This window comes from Stegodyphus dumicola, chromosome 2, assembly GCF_044657685.1.
Source record: "Stegodyphus dumicola isolate Sdum_Otavi_A_Nest chromosome 2, ASM4465768v1".
In the NCBI taxonomy this organism is placed as follows: domain Eukaryota; kingdom Metazoa; phylum Arthropoda; class Arachnida; order Araneae; family Eresidae; genus Stegodyphus; species Stegodyphus dumicola.
In genome coordinates this window covers 130,871,049-130,885,654 of record NC_140769.1, presented here as the reverse complement: position 1 = coordinate 130,885,654, position 14,606 = coordinate 130,871,049, and the positions used below count along the sequence as shown (strand labels likewise).

At 32.0% G+C, this 14,606-nt stretch overlaps 1 protein-coding gene across 1 annotated transcript in view; it reads right to left on the bottom strand.

Annotated features, from left to right (window-relative positions):
* The window catches only part of LOC118184952 (uncharacterized), a 721,540-nt gene extending 718,232 nt beyond the window's left edge, over positions 1-3,308 (bottom strand). Inside the window, exon 1 of the mRNA XM_085811107.1 lies at positions 2,941-3,308. The gene's annotated coding sequence lies outside the window, so the exon portion shown is untranslated. The remainder of the gene's footprint in view (positions 1-2,940) is intronic.
* Between the last annotated feature and the right edge of the window lie 11,298 nt (positions 3,309-14,606).

Below are 14,606 nucleotides of genomic sequence, written 5' to 3'. Positions count from 1 at the left end.
ATTATATAGCTAATATTGGTGTGTATATGATGTGATACTATATTAGTGATATTTATATACACAAACAACGGAATTTTATCTAAAGAGTATTTAGTAAAAATTGTTAATACTTTTAATACTATTAATATTTTTGTGCAGTACAAAAATTTTCTCTCAAATTGCTGCTCCGGAAAAAATATATGAAATAATATACTAAAAATCAGCACTGTTGAATACGAAGAAAAGTTTTCTTTGCCCCTGAAAAAGAGGAACTTATGTCCGATTTCTTTCAGAAGCTTTATTTAAAAACTACGTCAAGCTAAGGTTGCTTTTTTGTCTAATTTAAAATTTTGCATTGATGTATTTCTCTTTCAGTTTGGACAATTTTTTTTAACATAGCACAATTATTCAAACCTTATATTCGTTTCCTGAATTTCCTGAAAAATTAGTAACTCCACTCATCTTCTTCCGCAGAAGCGATGCATAATCTAGAAGGAATAATTATGTGGAAAAAAAACGAAAGGTTTTCAGAGCCTGATTGCTAAAACGAAAAAATGTCATTTATGAAAGTCCCACATGCAAAGCAAATTTTCTAAACTTCATTATAAACTTCGTTATAAAGCAGACAAAAAATGAGATGCACGTTGGAATGATCACTCTCAAAACATATTTGCGAAAAAATTAAATATTATTGAATACTTAAGAGTATTTCTTTAAAAGGGGATCTATTATAGTCGTTCTTTTAATATGCCAATTAGTTTTATAAAATAATTGCAGCGCTTTTTTGAACAATTATTTGAAACGAGAGGATCTACAGTTTTATAATATGATCATAAAACATAAATGTACTAAAAAATTCTTTCAGTTTGTATAATATTCTTTCAGAGCGAGAGGAAAAAAATAAAAATAATAAGTTGTTTTTTTTTTCCGAATAGATGTTATCGTAAATTTTAACTACATCTGTCAGGCAAAGACAGTGGATAAGCAACAGAAAGTATAAATTTAAAATCCAGATCGTTAGAGCATAAAAAAGCAAACACAACTAAATGCGTTTTTCAACTTAGGGTAAGATATTTACAATTTGACAATACAACAACTCAAGTTACAAATCACTTCAGAAAATATTATGCAAGTATGGAAAGCAAAACATTAAACCAGTTACACTTAAGAATGTAAATTAATGCTTTCGTTTATCAAAATCACTTCAGTAATAAAAAACATATTCAGCATCAGTCTTCAATACAATTCACAATTAACATTAAATGCAGCTATTAAGATGGGGGGAGTATTCAATATTGACTACGTTTTTCAAGAAAGGAAATTGAAATAATTATAGAACGTCTATTTATTTATCCAGCCATTTTAACTTCAACAAAAGATTGCTGAATTGTACACACTGATTGATCACTGATATGTTTTTATATCAATATGATTATTTGCAATATTTTGAGAAAGTCACTGGCCAAGTAAATGCTAAAAAGAGACGGGAGGATGCCGGTAGAAATTTTGCATAATTTCAAATGTTAAGAATGTCTTTTATCTTTCGATTTTGACAAACTGTGATTAAAAAAGTAACAAAATTAAATAATAAGAGGTGATTTGTCAGTGCAGCGATTCATCGATTACTAAATTTCTTTGGCAGCATATTTTGAGTTCACGAACATTTCAATCCTGTCTTCGAAATTTCTAAAACACTCCGCTAGATAAATGTTTGACTATACAAAGTGAACAAGAAAAGAAAGAGGGGAGAGAGAACATTTTGAAAGTGAAAGCACAATATTTGTACATGTAAATATTTTTTTTTTCGTAAGTAAGCATTTTTTGCTCTTCTTGTACTTTAATTATCAAAAAAGTTTTCAAATAAATCGATTTATAGCGTTACACTGAATGGAACAGCTGTTTATATCATTATTATTAGAGAAAGCAAACTATTTTTAAAAGCTATCGCTGAATATGTTCAAAATTACTAGCGTTACTACCAAGCGGCCTTCAAATCACTAACCAATTTAAAAAACAATATATTGTGCGTCTTAAAGAGACCTTAAAAGTTCAGATGAAAAGTACTCTCCGTTCATAAATCTGCCACCGACTATATCTAAAAGACTGACTGATTAAAAACAATAGAATTCCTTACATCCCATTTTAAAATTTAACTAAATTTAGTAAGCAAACTTCATTTTGGTATGTTATTAAACATCATTTTATTCAATTCTTAATGTATTAAAGTTAAAAACAAATTCGCAGAAAACCATGTTAATATTAAAAATTAATATTTAAAAGCAAAAAATTTAATTAGAATATATTGGCTATTATTCTCACAACCAAAGTGACATGAAGTTGCAACAGTTATTATGCGTTATACTCCAACAGCCATGTATAATTTTCTAAACTAATAGTTAACTGTTGCAAATCGAAAATAAAATTTAAACATTCAAATAAATTCAGCGAAATTATATGCATTTAAAAAGAAGCTAAACTAATAGTTAACTGTTGCAAATCGAAAGTAAAATTTAAACAGTCAAATAAATTTAGCGAAATTACATGCGTTTAAAAAGAAGCTAAACTAAGAATTAACTGTTGCAAATCGAAAGTAAAATTTAAACAGTCAAATAAATTTAGCGACATTACATGCATTTAAAAAGAAGCTAAACTAAGAATTAACTGTTGCAAATCGAAAGTAAAATTTAAACAGTCAAATAAATTTAGCGAAATTATATGCATTTAAAAAGAAGCTAAACTAATAGTTAACTGTTGCAAATCGAAAGTAAAATTTAAACAGTCAAATAAATTTAGCGAAATTATATGCATTTAAAACGAAACTCACAAATAAGTTAAAAGAGGCTTACTATCCAACATATAACTAACTGACTGCGGAAATATTCAAACCACACTTTTAAAACTTTCGGTTTTTTTTTTTTTTTTTCCATAACAAGTTAAAATCAAAAAGAAACTAAAGCTTACCCCGATCGAAGATCTTTTGACGTAATTAATAAATATAAATCCTTTATCGTCTTGTTTGACAGTCTCCCAAAAACCTAATGCACCATCAAATTACCGGCACTTCACACAAATCAAACAAAATTTCATATTTCGTTTTTACAAATAATTACCAATTCTTCATAAATTTATATTTGGAATGACCAAATTTTATCAAATGTCATTTTTACTTATTAACTGACGAAGAATTTCTGTAGTTTGACTGTCCCGAAGAACGTTTCCTTATATTAAGATATCAGAGAAAATGTCGAGCTGTATCTTCATTTGCTGCAATACACGTTTTAGGTCCAGCGGAAACCATGTTACGATTGAAGATATTACATCTTAACTCGGCTAAAACGCACCGGTTTACATCCGAGTTTGGATCTGTAGACCGAATATTCAAGCAACGCCATCTATCGGCAACTGCTAGGACTTAACATACATGACGTCGAGTAAGGGAAAAAAAAATTTGCTTTTCGAAAACAATTGCGAAAGAGTTATTCAATTTTTGCCATCAAAACGTGATGTATCACTAAATTGAAAACAGGAATTAAGGTTATGCGGATTTTTGTGTTATGAGCGAAATCCTTTTACCAAGAATTAATTTTTAAATGAGTATATTTTTATTCGTTGAATACCTACAATAACTTACGGGAAACGAGATAACACGACGACGAAGAATTTGGGATGTACTTTTTTTTTTTTTTTTAAGACAAACAAATGAAAGAAATTCCTGAAAGTGGAATTCTAGCAATGCGAATAAAAGACACGTTTTAATTCGAGCAAAATAATGCGTGGTTGTACATACTTTTTTCTTTGAACGTAAACGCGTTTGATCTGAAAATAAAAAATAGAGATATGATCACGTATAAGCATTAGTTGAAAGATTAAATTTTTAGTTGCTGCTTGGAAAAATATTTGAATTATATAACATTAACCTTCAACAACTAGTGAAGAAGAAAATTAAATATTCTAATGAAAATTGTTTACTTGATCGTAATAATAATAATTAAAATGATTACCAGTTTATTAGAACTTTCATTTGAATTTTATTTTACAGTTCTTTAATAACTGGATTTATATTTGGTTGCCTGATCCAAATTGAGTTTTTCATTCTATTTGATTCAAATAAACCAAATGGAATTATTAAAGTACTTTAAATTTCAAAGAAAAATTCTTATGCACAGATAATCATTTTAATAATTGCTATTATGTTAAGAGTCTTCGCTTCTAATTTATATTTCTAGTGAATAATATATTTCGAAAGAAATTTTTAGCATCAGGACGTAACTACTGTTGCGTTGCTAAATCCAGTAACAGAAATTAAACAATAAAAGTATGCATAATATTTCCGTTGCAAGCGATTCAGTTAGATGAACTAGTTTTTGAATGAGTATATCTCATTTTTACTCAACCTGTAACTATATTAATGATATATACACGATTGATATATATTGAGCTTCTGCACTATTAAATTCTGTGCGCGTTTATTTGTTTGTTTGTGACATTATCTCTTCCGGTACGGTGGGGAGTTGAGATTCGAGAGAGATTCCCTCCCCCCCCCGGATTTCAAGACTTCGTGAGAAGCCATTTCTAACATTCTCATCTTCGTACGAATTTAATCAGCCGAGATATTAATTAAAAACTCTGAAAACGTTAATTTTCACTCTCATTTTTCCGAGTGGCAACAGTCTGGCGCGTTGGAGATAAAAATGCTTTATTTCGAAATGTATTGCTACTACTCGCTTTCAAATCGTAGAGAATTTTAATAAAAAATTTGCAAGTTTTAGAAAATCTATATCTATATCTTTATACATGTTTGTGTGCTTTCTTGTTTGTTCGCGTGATTGATTTCTGATACATTATGATCGATGTTTTGCCACATTTAATCGACTAAAGTTGAAGATACGTGAAATATTGGATGGAACTTGAGCCTTTACGACCATTTGATTAGACAGACGAAAATCATTAAAAGCTGGGTGCCATTGTTGCTGATAGAATGAGAGGGAATTGGCTTATTTTTCTATAATTTTCTGCAGATAAAAATCTGCTTTATTTCGAAAATTGTCGCCACTGCTCGCTTTCAAATCGTAGAGTTTTTTTATTAAAAAAATTGTAAGTTTTACAAAATCTATCTAAATGTATAAAGAAGAAAGCCTGTGTATATATGTTTGTTCGCTAATAGTCACTACTATAGCGTTCGTCACCAAACTCAATTCTTTTGTGAGTCCTGGAAAAGGTAGAAGTACCACTTTTTAAAAAATAAATAGTAGCTAAAATCAAAGATTAAAAAGTCAGAAAAACGATAATTTTCGCGCTCAATTTTCCGAGTGGCAACAGTCTCGCAAGCTGGAAATGAAAATCTGCTTTATTTTGAAAGTTGTTGCCACTGCTCACTTTCAAATCCTAGTGTTCTTTTAGTAAAAAATTTCGAAGTCTTAAGATGAAATAAAAATAGCATTACCAAACATTAAATGCATTATTCCTGATTCCAAAAATTCGTGGGAAGCCATTTTGACTGTTCCCATCTTCGTACAACTTTAATCATTCAAAATATTAATTAAAAAACTCTGAAAGCACTCATTTTCGTGCTCATTTTTCCGAGTGGCAACAGTCTAGCGCGTTGGAGATAAAAATGAGTTATTTCAGAACATGTGCTACTGCTCGCTTTCAAATCGTAGAAATTTTTAATAAAAAATTTGTAAGCTTTACAAAATATGCATATAAAGAATAAAGTATGCTTGTTTGCCTGCGTTATTAATTTCTGATAAAATTATGATAAATTATTTTCCACATTTAATCGACTGAAATTGAATATAGGTGAAATATTGGATGGAATTTGAGCTTTTACGGCCATTTTATTAGAAAGGCGAAAACCATTAAAAACTGCGTGCTATTGTTGCTGATATAATAGGAAAGAATAAGTTTCTATCGAAACTTTTTATGTGGGTTCCATATCGCAACAGACTGAAAAATGTATGGATATGAGTCGTATTTTTTGTATCGTTATTAGAGAAGGATTTCATCGGAATTGTTCTTTCTGTTGTCAGATACATTACTCTCAATCTAACTTAACTGGCATCCGGTACTTCCGCTAGCATGAAATAAAAATAGCCAAACATTAACTATTATTATATAAGTTCATATTCTAACGTTGAAGAAAGCACGCGATTGCACCTAACGTCATTATATGTCGAAAATTCTCGTTAATGTCAACATTTTAAACAAATTAGTGCTGTTGAAATTTTTTTTTGTTTCATGTTAGGATAATTGACACGGTATGTTATTGCCACGTTAATTCATTTATTATATTGAGAAAAAGTTGATATATTCCATCAAATTTAAATCATGACATCTTACTTTTCAAACTGAAGTATCGAAAGTTTTTCATTCCTGGTTTAGCAACAAAAAAATTATTTACGAACTGGATAAAGAATGAACTCATTTCATTTATATTGAAATGTGTTTATACATTTTGTTTTCAGGTGTCCATAGAACGCATAAGATTTGCTTAGGTGCTTACATGATAGCAGCCTTGTCCGCTCGTATGTTATAAATTATATTAAGACTTCAGCTTATTTTAGGAGTGTTTTAAAGACATATTACAAAATTAAGTCTTTTTTATAACGGTTGCTGCGCAATGTAGAATTCCAGGTGATGAAACAATCCAACAGAAAGTAAGTGAGCTTAAGTAACGGAAAGTAATTTATAGTATTCTTGTAGAATTTTATCCTAAAGTACATAGAAAAATTTAATATTCTTAAATTTATCCCTAGTACTTAATATTAAATACACAGAATTGAAATTAATAATGAATATTCTTTACATGACTTTATAATTAATTTTTCCTTATACCATAATATTTCTTCCAAACCTTATTTTTGCAAATAAAATTTATATTAATCTGAAATGTAAGTTAACAATAATTTTTCTCTGATTCTTTTCATAATACTACTAGCAGTTACGCGGCCAGCCTTCGTCTGGCTTTTAAATGTACAGGAAAAGTGCCTAAAAGGAATAACAAACGTTAAATTTAAATACTACACAGAATTTTACTCTGCAGAACAACTTCATCAAACAAACAAACAAAAAAATCTGATACGTTTCAGATTTTAAATTACGTCCAAAGGGGCTATTGTTTAACGTTTTGTGTGTTACCTTTATATATTAAATATCTTGTTCTTTGCACTTAAACCATAAAATGCAGTTCAATAGCAATGCCGCAAAATAATTTTAAAATGAGCATATCTTTAGAATTTCCGATGCACGGTTCCGCGCGCTGGAGATAAAAAGGATTTTTTTCCCGTAGAGTGTTATCATTGCTCGCTTTGAAATTCTTGAGTTTGTTAATCAAAAATTCATTAAAGTTTTAGAAAATAGGAAATCGATCATAAAAAAAATTCCAGATTTCAAATTTGGTCTTCCACATACCCATATTCGTAGGAGGATTACGTCATTCAAAATTAGATGGCTCTATGTACCACTGTTTTATCACAATGCTAAAAATATACATACATTTATGCAGATTTTTCATTATTTAATTTCTTCAAATATAATGCAGGACTCTAACATTTGGTGGCAACATTCTGAAAAGTGAAACGGACATTTATAGTGATTCAACACAAAATCGCAAAACGAAAACAGTAGTCCTTCAGGGACAAAGCCCCTTTGAACTAAAAATAATAATAATAAAATAAAAAAAAATTAAAATTTTTAAAAATGAATTACATATAATAAAATTACAAGCAATATCCCTTAATACAAATATTAATTATCCTAATAAATAAATTAACCAACTTCTCCGTTGCCGTCTCTCAATAAACGTCCAGTATCCACAAAAAACATTTAATTTAAAAACTGCACAGAGTGATCGCCCTGATTTTTCCAAGTGGCAACAGGGCTGGTTTTCAACAGTCAGCAGTCCAGTATAAAATTGATGAAAAACTGTTGCCAAAACCACATTTCTAAAAAAATGAAACTATGAATTTCAAAATGATGCGATAAAATCGAAAAACTTAAAAAAAAATCGAATTTTTAAAAAATCATTTCGAGGTGCACTGGCTCTTGTCTGTATGCAACTATATACCAAATTTTGTAGCCCTGGGTCTATTAGCTTACGGGCAGCACGAACGAAAAGACACACAGACTCTTTCTTTTATTATATGCAGAGATAATATGTTGATATGATTTTAAATGTCTTAGGCAAACCTATATCGATTATTCTATTTTGATAGTTGTGAATATAAAGCATACAAAAATAATATGTAATACAAATAACTGTGATTTTTAGCGCGTAATTTGGTTAAATTTAAGAGGGAAAGAGGATTAAAAAAAAAAAAATTCAGTGGTTTCATGTTTTAACAGTTGCCCAAAGGGGTTTGTTAAGGTTTTTTACGCTTTCGCTGAGCTCGCAATCTACCAGTCTGCTGTTGCACTTACCCATATTAATCCATTTTTTTTTTTTTTTTTTTTTTTTTTTTTTTTTTTTTTTGTCTTCTTAGCTTTATGATTAAGCATCATTTTCTTCGCTCTTACAGCACATACAGCTCAACAACAAAATTGCAAAAATTTTAAAAGCAGCATAGCAATAGGTTTAGAATTCTAGATGCAGCTTTATATGTTGCCATACATTTTTCTGGTTTTTTTTTTTTTGTTGCTTTGTTTTGTTTTACAAAAAGATGGCTTTACAAAACTTTTTTATCCTTTTATTTATAACGTTTTGGATGTTTACTTTGTTTATTAAATGTCACTTTATTTGCGCTCAAGTCACATAAAATTCAGTTCAAGAACAAAATCATGGTGTGTTTAAAAACAGCATATCTTTAGAATTCCTATACACAGTCTCGAACACTGGAGATAAATTTTTTCCCGTAGAGTGTTGCCATTGATCACTTTAAGACCGTTGAGTTTCTAATGAAAAATTAATTAAAGTTTTATGAAATAAGAAATAGATAATAAAACAAATTCGAAATTCAACATTCGCACTTCCAGGGGCCCCTGTTCGGGTGGAGGACTACGTTATTCCAAACTGGATGGCTCTAGGTACCGTCGTTTTCTCACAATGAGAGAAACATGCATACATTCATGCAGATTCTTCGTTTTTTTATTTCTTTAACTGTAACACAGAGCTATAATATTTGGTGGAAACAATTTGAAAAGTGATAGGCCGGTTATAGTGATTCAACGTAAAATGCCGTTTCTAGACTTGTATCCCATTCGGGATTAACTTCCCTTTTGGAGTACTTAAAAAAAAAAAAGGGGGGGAGTTGAAAAAGAAAAGAAAGGGGGTGGGGAATTCAAAGGATTCAGATTTTTAAATCATAGCACATGCATTTGCTAAGGCTTGTTATGCTCTCACTGAGCACCGTAGTTTACCAATTTGCTTTCTCATTCACTCTTATTAACACATTCTTTTTTCATCTTTTTTAATTCCTTGTACGAAGTAAATAGGAAGTATTGTACGCACGTGTGTATCTCGCATAAATCAAAAACGCGTAGCCTCAGAACATTGAATTTTGAATATATATAATTGAAATTTTGTATATAGGACTAATATAACGTGTAGGTGTACACCTTGTATTTTGGTTGCAATCGGCCGCACCAAAAGTATATAATATATATATCCACTCTGTTATTCGGCTCAGTGATCTCAGTTTCTTTATACATATGTTAGTAAATTGCGACTTTTTTGCTTTAAAAATGATTGAATTAAATTGTTATCTTCCGGTTAAGGGTTTTATGCCTTTAGTAAATCTGTATGCAATATTTTTAGAATTATCAACAATTTAAAAGTTGTTTAAGGGCCGCTAAGCCTAATAATTTTTGCCATGTCGACCATTGCTTGTTTACATTTGAAACAACAGAATAGTAGATTTGTTACCAATCTAGAGAAAGTAAGCTTCGCAGTAACAAAGATAACGCCTTCTTTTATTATTGCGAATTAAATCATGCTTAATCCATTCTGGAATTTATTCGAGGAATAAGTGTTTAAGATTTACTTCATAATTTTCAATACAGACATCTTGAGTTTTAATGTATTTTTGCCTTGTCACGAAGTGAGAACTGAATTAATTGAATGAGAAATACTGATCGTTTATGAAAAACTGTTTCTTTTGTTGTTGCTGTTTTTGTTGTTCTTTGCTTAATTTCTTTTATATATCGTTTTTAGATTTATTATAGTATTTGAATAGAACATGTGGCAACGATTAGATAATTCTTAAGATGATTTAAATTTTGTGCATTCTGAGTTAAAAAAATGGATGAAATGTAACGACGCTGTTAAGTAAAGCTATACCAGAGTGTCGCTATGTAAACAAATGTAGTGAATTTTAAAGAGTGCATTTATTCTATTGTGGTTTATGCGCTGTCGAAAAAGTAGATTTAATTCAATCCAGGAAGTTTAAATGAAATGCAAGAAAAAATGCGTATAATTTAATATTCCGTACAAGGAAGTCTTGTGGTGCACACATCAGATTTTTTTATTTAAACAAACTTTGAAACATAAATGCCTTTTCTTGTGCTAACAATATCAGCCACATTTCGTGGTGATGCAACTAAAGAGAATAATCAAATTTAAGTTAAACGTGGAACAGTAAACAAAGACTGCTCAATTTAACTCTTACTCGAAGCTGGCTCAGTAATTCTACCCGAGCGTCCAAATCAAGATATTGGCAGCAATATAACGCAAAGCCGAATAATTACAACTATCCGAGTTGGCAGAACACGTAGCATTGACATGCAAGCCAGCAATACATTCTGTCTTAAAATCCAAAACCTTCATTTTGAATATCTTATTTACATTCTGGTGAGGAAACGGAAAGGAGAAGTTAAAGTATAAATCCAAATCATAATAACTAGTTAATTTAAACAATAACCTTACGACTTGTTAAAGACCTTCCTTGAAGCTGAGTTTAAGTTTAGTGTTGCGAAATACCCAGCTGCGGTAAGATAGCTTCCCCGCAAAACGGGTTTAGGGTTGCCAGAAAGTGGAAAAGAGAGGCAGGGTTACCAGGTTTCATGCGAAATGTCCCATTTGGCAACAAAATTGGCGATATGACATAGACAGAGGGAGAAAATTCTTGAACGAATTCTTACAGACTTTCCCGAGAATGTTAGCGAAAGTAGGTCAAAAGCTTTATATTCTGCCTGTACGCCGAGTAGCTGTGTATTATTTGAGTATCAGAGTACGTTGAGTTCAGTAGTAGTGTCTTGAATTCAGAGATTAGCTCAAGAGCAATCAACCGAGTCGGAAGCTATACTTTAGTGTTTTGCCGTGAAGCTGTCTTTAACGTTATAGCCTTCTGAGGTTTATCTGTTGTTGCTTATGCTCACTTGTCTAACGTAGTCAGCCCAAGCCCACGAAATTCCTCGTGGCAGGGAGCGCTAAATTACGCCTGTCGTTGGCAACAGCCTTGAGCACCTAACGGGTGACGGTGAGATTTGGCTCAGCTCCGTCCCCAGTTTTGATGGAGAGCACCCCAGGGGGAGGACGAGTCCTAGGTCCCCCTTTCACCAGACCACACGAGAGGACTTTCGGCTCGCCGCATATTTAGTGTGCCGCCATGTCGTACCGACACTATTGCATTTACAAACATCCATGCCTTCTTCGGGATTCGAACCTGGGCCAGTCAGCTACCACTATACCGATTGGGTGGCGAGGTTCATCTATATATTTTTAACTAATAGTGGATTTTAAGTTGAAAATCCTTTTCTATTACTCTCCTTTCACCCACGATTTTCATGCCAGAATGTAAATGAGCGATTTATTCATATTAAGCTAGAAAGAAGTGCTACTTAAGGAAGCGTTTCGAAACTTAATTTTCTCTACTCCATGCCACGTTGTCTCCCTATTCCATGCCATATTGTGGTGTGATTATTAACGACTTGCATTAGCGGCATTTAGTGTTCTAGCCATTAGGCTTGTCTCGCCGGTTTACTGCCAACCAGAGCTCTTCCTCCGCGTTAAAGTATTCTGTGTTTTGTTAGGCTAATGTACCACATCTCATGAAATTATTAGTTGTTACGTTATTTATTCTGTTAAGCCAGAAGTGATTGCATTCCTGTAATCCAAGTTGCGTCAACTGTTAATTTTATGTTTGAATAAAATTGTCTTACACACCCTTCTTCTAATTTCTGTTTTGTTTCACAAGGCCAGAGAAGATAATTCTTCAATAGTCCTTTTAAAATCTAATTTGTAGGTTTCCAAAGAGACATAGACTTTACAGCCTGGTAGAATAAAGGCTGTGTTGCTGACTGCGTGTTTATCGTAGTTTTTCGATGACTGTAAACGTGTCTTTGGATAATATTGACGAATAACCTGTATTTTAATTCTTCATCAAGGGCTGTCGTCCATTCACTCCAAATCCACGAACCCGTAGATCTCAACATTATTATAAATATTTAATGATTCACTTTTTATTAAAAAAAAGAAACTTTCATTCTCGTTATTATACTGATTTAAGAATCATGAAACTTATATCAAGAAAGATTTTTAAAAAATAAAACTGAACATCTTTTCTTTTTTAAATAACATTTTTCACCACAACATTTCAGATAGTGTATGGAGAAGAAAATAGTTCTCGATGGAACTATTTTGCCTTCCATAGAAAACGCATTTACCATCATCTTTCTGTACTTAGGAGCGGGAAACGTATCGCAAAGCGTTTCCTTTTCCACTTTTTAGATGCTTCTTCCATTTTTTTACAAATTACTGTCCAAGTTTCAAATTTCCTTTTCAATCGTTTTCCGCTTTAGAAGCTCGATTGTTTGCTTTCCACTTTTCAAAATCACTTGTAAAAAGAGCTTTCTTGGTAAGATTGCTTATCTGATGATGAAAAGTATCTGGAAAAGTGTAACATAGAGAACATAAAGTACATTTTCCCAGGAATTTATCTTTGTCATAAATATAAAACATTTTTTAAATAAATCTGGCTGAAAAAATGCTCTTTAAGTAAAGAGTATTAACACTAAGAGGAAGCAAAGGTATTCAATTATTTTTAATTCAAATTTATTCTTTCTTCCAAATATATGCATTTCATTTCGAACAACGCTCAATGTCCAGATAAGGATTCTTTTGCGATTTAACTGCATATGTAGTAAAGAATCATTTACAAATAATGTTAAAATTTTCATATTAAAAATTTTTTGACAAGATTCGCAGCAGTACATTAGCTTAGTTTTACCTTGTAGAGACCTTAGGTACCTTGAAGCAGGAGAGGAGAAAAATGAACAGTACCCTCGCCGAGACTCGAACCTGGACCTCTCGAATACAAGCCGAGTGCGCTAGCATTATACCGCGAAGGCATGCAGAAAAAGGGGCAAAATACCTTACATATCTCTCCTTTAAAGGGCGACTGGGAATTAGGAGACCCATTCGTTAAATCCTGGTGGTGAAGAATCATCATCCACCACCTTTTAGTTCGGGAACACGAAAAGTGAGCAATGCCCTCACTGAGACTCGAACCTGCACCTCTCGAATACGCGCTGAGTGTGCTAAACATTACACCACGAAGGCATGCAGAAAGGAGGGAGAAAATACCTTACATATCCCCCCTTTTAAAGGGCAACTGGGGATTAGGAGACCCAATCGCCAAATCCTGGTGGTGAAAAATTATCATCTACCACCTGTTAGTTCGGGCGCCACTGTAGACACATTAGACTTTTTTATGCAGGAGATGTGAAAACTATTCAATGCCCTCTCCGAGATTCAAACTTCAACCTCTCAAATTTGCCCCGAGTGTGCCACCCTTACACCACGAAGGACAGAGAAAATACTTTGTAGCCTTTTGAAGTAAAAGAGTGGAATATAAACTGTATTTTCCCTCAAATTTTAAACAAAAACTCATTTAAGGAAAACAAAAAGAACTACAATAAAATCTTGGTTTATCGTTTTCGAAATACCATTTGCTCGCATATCTTGTTCTTCATCCTGAATATGCTTTTACATACGTAACATTAGTTATTCCCTAATCTATCGTATCCAGAGCTAGCGCCTTCTCGAATTGCAGTATGTTATTTGTAATTCCAAATTAAGTTCTATATAAATAACGCTATATGTTCTCTAGTCTATCATGGCCAAAACAATTGTTTACGACATTAACCATTTGTAAACCACGCAATGCAATATTTCCGGGATATATCGCTTGAATAGGGGAATGGGGAAGTTGAAGAGAAATATATAATGCTTCAATTTGTTTGTTTAAAAAATTCATCGATTTTCAAGCGATTATTACTTGCGTTATTTTCTCCATGAACTGAAAATCTGGTAGCACGGTGATGAACTAAGGGTTCTTATGTAATTAAGACACAATAACACGCCGAACAAATACTAATTCAGAAGTCAAACAACAAAAATCAGCGATATATTTTCAAATTTTCACAGGACTAGTTTCGATGGTTTTACCGAACCGTCATCCTCAGCTGCAAAAGCGCAAATGACCGAGATAGGATGTAATGATTAGATAAGCTAAGAAAGCCTGCACAGGAGATAAGCGCCTCTGTTGATGAAACCAGAACTAAAACATAATTTCTTTAGAGGCTGAAGGCAAAGAGGGATTGGAATGAGGGTCGTTAACTAGAACAGAAAGATTTTTTTGAATGTGAAATGCTTCTAAAAAATCCAGTTCACCAATGGAAGATGTTTTTTGAAT